Source organism: Dermacentor albipictus, unplaced genomic scaffold (assembly GCF_038994185.2).
Source record: "Dermacentor albipictus isolate Rhodes 1998 colony unplaced genomic scaffold, USDA_Dalb.pri_finalv2 scaffold_26, whole genome shotgun sequence".
NCBI classification, from domain to species: Eukaryota; Metazoa; Arthropoda; class Arachnida; order Ixodida; family Ixodidae; genus Dermacentor; species Dermacentor albipictus.
Genome location: NW_027225580.1, coordinates 3648037 through 3657214, shown reverse-complemented (window position 1 = coordinate 3657214; position 9178 = coordinate 3648037). Strand labels below are relative to the sequence as shown.

The window sequence follows — 9178 nt, the reverse complement described above, 5'->3', positions numbered from 1 at the left end:
ATCAAAATTTTCGTTCATGCGTTTGTTGATTCAAACGTTGCGTCATGCTTCAGGGAGCACGATACACACAGCGGGATTCATATATATCCGATAAATAATTTAATAATCGCATTATTATACCGAGCGATTTCGGTTTCGGTTTCTGGGCTCCGGGGGATGCTATGACGTCACAGAGGAGGAAACGCAACATGACTTGGTCACGTGGGCCACAAAAAATAGTGGCGTAAAACTATGCTGCGTCGTCTGCTCGCGCATACGCGTGCTCTGCCAGCAGAGGTCAACTGGCGATTCGAAGTGCATGTCGCGATTATTAAAATTATTGCGAAGAGCGACAACAACGGTAAGAACATATTGCGGCTTGTGAGAGTCGGTGATTCATTCCGAAGCGCCGTTAGCGTTAGCTTCGAAGTGAATCGGAAAAGGCCTAGCCACGATATCGGCGGCGCCGAACGATCAGAGGCGGTGAAGCTGCCGTCGGTGCACAGAGTGACCACTCCTCGTACGCTGATTGGCCGCTTCGCCGTACGGCTGCCGCACAAATGGGTCCCGGGCCCGTGCTCTCTGCGGCTAGGAAATATCGCCGTGCGCAAGCAAAACCGCCGTCGCACGGGGGCCCCCGAACGGCAAACGGCGTGCGGCGAGTTTCGGTGCCGGTAACGTGGACGGGCCTTCACACTGAGAAAGGCCAAGCGAAGGACAGACCGCTCCGAGCTGCCGAACTATGCGACTATACGAGGAGAGAAGCGGACAACACGAACGCCGCATATCCTGGTCCCTTTCGGAGTCGGCCGGCTACTGTTTTACACTCAAACGTGCAACGGCCCGTCGGCACGGCAACTCGCCGCACGCAGTTTGCCATTCGCGGGCCCCCGTGCGGCGTTCGTGTTGTCTCTTCTCTCCTCCTGTGTCCGTGTCTGCACGCCTTACCCCTTCTTTGCATTAAGAAAGGATTTCTATATGCTTGCCCTTACAAAAATCATTGCAGACTTGCTGCAGAAATTCTGCATACCCCGAGTCACCCGGGATGCAGAATATCTGAAGACAGGTGACAGACTTTCTGTCACCCCCTGTCACCTCCCAGCGCCCAATTGGTACACCCTTTCTGCAGAAATTCTGCATACCCCGAGTCACCCGGGATGCAGAATATCTGAAGACAGGTGACAGACTTTCTGTCACCCCCTGTCACCTCCCAGCACCCAATTGGTACACCCTTTCTGCAGAAATTCTGCATACCCCGAGTCACCCGGGATGCAGAATATTTGAAGACAGGTGACAGACTTTCTGTCACCCCCTGTCACCTCCCAGCGCCCAATTGGTACACCCTTTCTGCAGAAAGTCTGCTCAATCTGTGTAGCTGCAGGATACAGCATTTCTGCAGAAAGTCTGTCGAGATTGTGGTCACAGGATTACAGCATTTAGGCAGACATTAGATAGAATTTCTGTAGCCCCACTATGGGGAACTGGCATGCATGCATGCAATAAAATAACAGACGCAATAGTATTCTTTGCACATTTTATTTGTCTCCGATTTCTTCCGGGCTGCTTGGTTGGGACCAAGAATATCGCTTCCAAGGAATGAAGTAGTGAGTACCGACATCTCATGTGAGTGGCAGTGACCGCCTTGCACACACCTTGTCGCAGCATGCAAATCATATGCTTTGACGCGCTGTTCAGCCTGCAGAAGTGCCGCAGGCTCCCAAGTGATGTAGATTCCTCTGGCTCACAAAATCGTGACATCCCTAAACAAGAAGAAATGTTCAGTTTACTGTAAAGTTAACCCTGCTGAAACTGTAAACTTGTGACATTGTGAAAAGTCTCGTACAAACAGCTACATGAAGCTGCATGGTTGCACAAATACCCGATTATTATATCACAGGCAGTTAACATGTAAATGGAACTGGAGCAAACATGAATCAACTATAAAAAACTTCACACAAACGCACGTCTGTACCAAGTCAAATGCGAATTGCACAACCAGAAAACTCGTTAACACATGATAAGCGTTCGAAAACCTAATTTATTTATGCGGTGCAACAAAGCCCTGCCCCAAAGGACGATGCATTGAAAAAGAACAGACTCTCTCTTTTTCAGGTGAGAAAACAATTTTTTCCATTAAAGATAGATACTGTTGTTGAAATCTCGGAACCATTTACAAATACACGAAAACACATGACACCCAACGCAAGAAATACAGGCTGTCTGAAGACACTATATAAATAAAAGAACTTACATACAAGCTAAAATCTGGCCATGCGTTGTACACAGCAATCGGGTGCAATCTCGCGCAGCCGTTAGCTGTGAACACGACAAATCGACGTACCTCTAGAAATGGCTATACGATTTCTCGCTGAAAAATTACGTACAGAAATAGTAACTTTCCCTGCTTGAATTTTCGCGCCTACTCAAATCAAGCAGTCCCCGGCGCAAGGAAACTTCACAGCAAATAGTCGATAGATTTTGGCAACATCACGTTTTAGGGCAATTGTCATCAAACTTCGCTAAATGCGCCCTGCGACAAGAACGAACATTCGAAAAGCACGATCATTTTTGTCACGTTACTAATCACCTTGTTACTCGTACAGAAATGCCCACTTCACGGACTACAAAAATGCGCGCACGCGCCGGACTTACCTTTCTAGGCGTGCTCGGTAAACGAGTCTCCGTGACAGCTGCTGCCGCATCGCACAGGTACCGCAGGAAGGACAGTCGGTGCACGGTGCCTCCAGCGTCAACAGCGTAGAATTGCAGATGAACTACAGCACGTGATAGCACAACTTTCAAAATATTCTTCCGCGCACTGTAATGGAATGCGAGCGCAGCGAGAGTACCATCGGCTTTTCATGAGCCGGTAACAAAGAAAGCGCGACCGGGTCATAACTACGATAATTGGCATCGGCACACCACACGGAAAACACTGAGAGCTACGTTATGCAGTCACAGGGGTTTTGGATCATTAATACACACAAAAATCGCCACAATTCCTCTCGGCACGGCATGTTCACTACCTCATCGGTCGCCGTCACTGCGGCGTGCACATGGCGTGCACGCGTGCACGCCGTGACTTGTCGGTGACCAGGCGCAGACGGGAAAATATACTGACCCGTAATTTTACCGGTGCTCGCGGCCAGCGCCTCCTGGGGGCCGGCGCCGAAAGCAACCACGCAGTCGGTGGTCGGATGGATGGTGTCGGCGTCGCGCGGTAGATATGTCCTTAAATTCAGGCTGCGGTTCGAGCCATAGTATAACTGCTGCATTTTATGTACGTTATGTAACACGCCAGTATTACCTTATTACCTTATTAATTATTAATTATCTATTTTAATGTCTTATTTTATTTTTATTATTTTATAATTATTAATTACCTTATTTCAATTAGTACTAAATAATTGATTTATATAACTGCCATTATCAGACTGTTCTTGTAGCAATCAGTGACAAAGTTTTCAAAATGTTAAAATGGCAAAACAGAGCGCAATGATAAAATGTGTCATGGTTCAGGATGCGCACACGTGTGTGTGTGTGTGATTCGTGGGTGGCTGGAAGGTGAAGCCGCTTTAACTGTTATTTATAAAATGTGTCATGTAGAATATATATATATATATATATATATATATATATATATATATATATATATATATATATTTGGCATGCATATTACATACAAGTCTACTTACTTGCCGTCCACACAGTGTCTGCAGACAATATGCAGACAATCTGTAGACTAGCTCTACATGGAGGTGACTGGTGGGTGACTCAGGGGTGACTGAAAGGTCAGACCTATTGAACCGTAATTATAAAATGTGTCATGGTTTAGAATATGTATATATATGCGTTTATATATAGATATACATCTACACACACACACACTCGCTGGGCATGCATATTACAGACAAGTCTACTTGCAGTCCGCACGGTGTCTGCAGACATTCTGCAGACTAGTTCTACGTGGAGGTGACTGATGGGTGACTCAAGGGTGACTGAAAGGTCAGACCTATTGAACCGTAATTATAAAATGTGTCATGGTTCAGAATATGTATATATATGCGTTTATATATAGATATACATCTACACACACACACACACACTCGCTGGGCATGCATATTACAGACAAGTCTACTTGCAGTCCGCACGGTGTCTGCAGACATTCTGCAGACTAGGTCTACGTGGAGGTGACTGGTGGGTGACTCAAGGGTGACTGAAAGGTCAGACCTATTGAACCGTAATTATAAAATGTGTCATGGTTCAGAATATGTATATATATGCGTTTATATATAGATATACATCTACACACACACACACACACTCGGTGGGCATGCATATCACAGACAAGTCTACTTGCAGTCCGCACGGTGTCTGCAGACATTCTGCAGACTAGCTCTACATGGAGGTGACTGGTGGGTGACTCATGGGTGACTGAAAGGTCAAAACTATTCAACCGTAATTATAAAATATGTCATGGTTCAGAATATGTATGTATATATAGATACATATACATATTCACACACACTCACTGGGCACGCATATTACAGACAAGTCTACTTGCAGTCCGCACGGTGTCTGCAGACATTCTGCGGACTTAGTCTACAGAAAGGTCGACTCTACAGATAGGTGACAGGGGTGACTGATAGGTGACTCATGAGTGACTGAAAGGTCAAACCGATTTTTGTAAGGGTGTAGCTTGGTCATAGTGGAGGCTATGCTCGGTCGCTCGGCTCAGCAGGCTCGGCATTTCATCGCTACTCATCATACGTCACGTTTTTGTGCCGGTGTGCTATGACGTCAATATTTTCGTTCCTCCTCTGTGACGTAGTAGCTGCCGCGCTAGCGATGGGTCTCGACTACAAGAAGGAGTTTTCAATGACTTTTTGGAGCTGAATTAAAATTATTTCGAAATGTTTGCAGCGTCCGATACCTCGTTCGGGGTGTCCTTGCATACCGAAGCAGCCTACAACATGCTTTTTATAGCCTCAAAATTTGGTGTCCCAACCCCTTGAGATGTCACGGACTGTGTAGAAAGCGAAGTAACAAAAATTGTTGCAGATAGCATTAAGGCAGGAAGACAGTGGCGTAGTAAACCGTGGCAACTGATATGCTAGTTGAGATTAAAAAAGAAAGGAATCGGCAGGCAGGTCATGCACGTATTCGATCACTTGTTGCCAATTCATATCAGGTGATTACATAAGCATTACAGAATGAATGTCAAGGAGAGAGAACTACAGCCAAGGATGGTAGAAAATTGCGTAATGGGACAAGAATATGATGTTTGTAGGCATAGGATGCAATCAGCTCGTATAAGACGGGATTGTAGGGTGAGACATTTGTTTTGCAGCGAACAAAAATAGGTTTGTGGTGCTGACAGTAGAGACTCGTGAAGGTGCAGGGCCACCTCAGCTGCTGGCACACTAATCAACATGACAATTGGCTCTGAAAAAGAAAACCCCAGTTTTGAAAAATAAAGCAATGTTGTCCCAACGCATTGTTTTACTATGCATACTACACTAGAGGCTTCCACATTTAAGGGCACTTGGTACTAATAGTGCAACGAGCATTTTTCTTTGTAAATAATGGTTTGTACGTGGCTGATTCATTCCAATACACTTTTTTGCAGCAAAACATTCTGCTGCTGGAGCCACTCAACCGCCTGGTGGCAGTAGGCGAGCGCCAGGCACGTGCTCTTGAGAGTGTGGCAAAGGTCCAGAGGGCTGCTCCGCAACAGTAGTATCGGTGCCCTCACTGCTCTCCTGTCGAGCCCACAGAAGGCACCTTATAAAGGAGCTTTCAGTTTAATATTTTGTTTATTATTCAGGAACATGAATAAAATTATTGCAGTAAACATTGTGCTGTGCATATTAGGAGACTTATAACATGCACTTTGTGTCCCTTCAAAATAGGCAAAAACGTAAGACAACCTGTGCCACTCTTGGACCATGTAAATAAAAAATACACTAATGCAGCATACACGTCATCATGCTGTTTGTTCTTTCTATGTGCAAGAATACAGTGCGTGTTCATTAGCCACAAGATGAACGGTGTGTGTAATTCACAATGAAGAAAGGAAACAGCAGGAGCTTAATAATGCTATCACCTATAGACTGTGCATATGACTGCAACACTCCCCAATTCAAATGTGCCATGCATTTACAAATTACATGCATGTTCGATACCACATATTCTTTAACATTGTCTTATAATTGCATGTACCATATTTCACACATCTTAAGCCCTTGCATAGCACACTTCTGATGTATCCATTTCATAGGCCAAATAATTGCACACTTTGTCCTTTTGTGTTGTATGAAAAGCAGCATCCTTTACAGTCGGATAAAACTTCAGAAGACAGGAGAGGCCCCACCCAGATGACCAAAGCGCAGCAGCCGATTGCCTACACGTCTAAAGAAATAGTCCCTCTCCAACGAGCAATATTAGTCTGTCTGGCGGCACGATATCAGTCTCGAGTGCGTGCCCATTGGTGCAGGCTTGTGTTCACCTGCCTTAAAGTGCAGATTCCGCAGCCTCCTAAAGTTGTATCCGACTACAGAAACACGTAATGCCTTGCACCAGTTGCATAGGCTTCTGCAATTTGATAGCACACAATGATCAGGAGCAGAAATCTATAAAGGCATCCAAGCAAAGCCGGCTGGCCACACTTCCATTATGAGGGGCTGAAAAAGGTCTCGCCAAATATTCCCATGACGTCCTTGAAAAAGAGGTGGTGTTTGGCACTTCTTTAGAATCAAAAACAGATTACACTGAATGTTGTGTAGCACGTCAAAACAAACTGAGCTTGGTTATTTGCACAGCATGTAATGGGAGGTCGAGCTTCACATAGGAAACAAACTGCTCTGTCCAGTACAATTTTGAGGCCGGTATGGCACCTATTATGGCACCGGTATGGCACCTATTATGTCAACAGTATCTATATACAAATTACACTTTTCACAGGCCATTGATTTCACCATTATTTTTGTGTGATGGTTCTTTCAATCAGCGCTTGTATTACATGAGCAGGTGGATTTGAAAGCAAAGCTTTGTTTGCAAACCTTCCGACTTCCATAAGTGTGTGGCAAGGCACTGGCATGTTGTCGAATAGCTCACACTTCCTCGGTCCTGCACCAAAGAAGCCCAATGCTCTATTTTAAGTTGGATCGCACAACAATTCAACGGCACACAAAGGAGTGTAACACACACAGCAAAGCATTCTGCTGTGTGTATTTCTCTTTGTGCCCCGTCGAATTGTTGTGCAATTAAACTTCAAGCTTCTATACCAATACACCGTCTTCAACCTCACCAATGCTCTAGTTATTAGGCCACAATGGTGCACATCTTTGAAATTTCCCAACACAAATTAGTTCTCCAAAAAATCACAAATGTTAAATTTTGCAGCACAGCTGTATGTATGAACGTGCCATATTCTTTACCACTAAACTCACAGGAATCAAAGAGGCAAGCATTAACGAGCCTTGCTGCCGCCGTTACCATTATCATCATGACACCAATGGAAAGACAGTGCCACGTTTCAGTAAAGGGAGTGCTGGAGGGAAAGGTGTGACAGCGAGGGCTTACAATAAAAATAACAGTTACGAGACATGTTCAATGCCAACATATGCTGCATGTCGCTCAGCCTACTTTGGCAATGCGGCAAGTGTTTACTCGTTTGGGCATATCACGTTTTGTGTAGTTATTGCTCTAAAGCTGTACAAATGGTCTATTTGCTCTGCAAGTTTTATTTTTATCATGGTAGGTTAAAGACCCACTTTTCATTGGCATCTGCACCACATTTCTCCCGATATGTAATAATGCCTTGGTGGTTCATGACATCTTCACGTACAGAGAGTTCTGCAGAGTATCGGATGTGCATTGTTCTAATGCTTAAGAATTAGAGCCCCATTATGAGACGAAAATATACAATTTATCCATCCAAAATAACGCCGCCCCCCCCCCCAAAAAAAAAAGAAGATGCACTGAACCTCTGGCACATGCATCGACAGTGAACAGAGCAAACAATCTGAAGTATTTTCTTCATGCAAGCCAACACACTAAGATTCTCAATGCATTTTCATTTCGCCACAAATGCATAGGCACAACCGGCTTGGCGCAACATCCACATCTCGCGCTGCAACAAATTGTGCAATGCCTCGCTGTTTCATAGTGCGGCCGATAGATTACGCATGACCAAAATTCAGCATTGTGCATACTTAGTAACTTCACCAATGAAGAACCCCAAGTTCTTTATGAGATTAGGATTCATAGGTTACTTCACACAATTAGTGATATCCATTTATCTATTTATACTTAACCCCTTTCCCAAGAAAGTGAGCCATTTGGAAGGCACCCTGACAGATAAATAGAACAATCGACAAAAAGTGATCAACCAGCGAAAAAGTCTGTTAATCACAGTAACGCTGACATTGAAGGCGCCTTAATTCCTACGTACGTTCCTTCGACACACCCGACTACGTTCGTAATGTTCCCACGAAGTGGGAAGCATTCTTTTATATATGCCCGCTCCGCCGCAGTATTCTGGAAAGCTAGCCACCGCTTACGCACTGCCGCATCGATAAGCGCGTCAGACACATCTCTGACACAGTGGCTAACAGTAGTTTGATGGCGTCCGATGTAACGCTCGGCGCCGACGCTTCCCTGAAAACTCCCAGTCCCGTAGAAACGGAGGGCACAGATGACTTGCTCTAAGACGGTGAGCGAATGAAGCCCGCCACGCTGTCACCGCAGACGAGAGTCTTCGCCTCGCTCGTCACACAGCCAGCACACTGATGTCTTCGACAGGCGAAAATGACGCTGAAACTCCCCGCCGGTCATGCAGGTGAACGGGTCCGGACGGTCATACTGACGCTTGCTGCCGCTGGATGCAATGCCGCTGCCGCTGCTGCTGCCGCCGCCATGTTCCCGAGTTGAACTCGGAGGGGGTTTCGCGATGTACGAGTTTAGCACGAGTTCGCCTGTCAATTAAAACCAGAGGTCACGCCCCGCGCGAGGCATGTAACTATTGCGCGCGCACCCACTACAGTTGGGCCACGCCCAACTTATCTGCCGGCAACAGCGACGCGGTGTCGAGCTGAGAGGCATCAACAATCTTGACCGCCGACATAAAACACGCACAACGCACTGTCATCGGTGATGTACTGAGCACCACTATCGAAAACAAAGCGTTGACTGTCGC

General features: G+C 45.7%; 1 long non-coding RNA gene across 1 annotated transcript; it reads right to left on the bottom strand.

Moving 5' to 3' along the window:
* Window positions 1-1498: 1498 nt before the first annotated feature.
* LOC139052540 (uncharacterized) lies at window positions 1499-3056 on the bottom strand. The gene is made up of 2 exons (XR_011509958.1): window positions 2632-3056; window positions 1499-1739 (listed from the first exon to the last, which is right to left on the bottom strand). It is a non-coding gene; the product is annotated as an uncharacterized lncRNA (long non-coding RNA).
* Between the last annotated feature and the right edge of the window lie 6122 nt (window positions 3057-9178).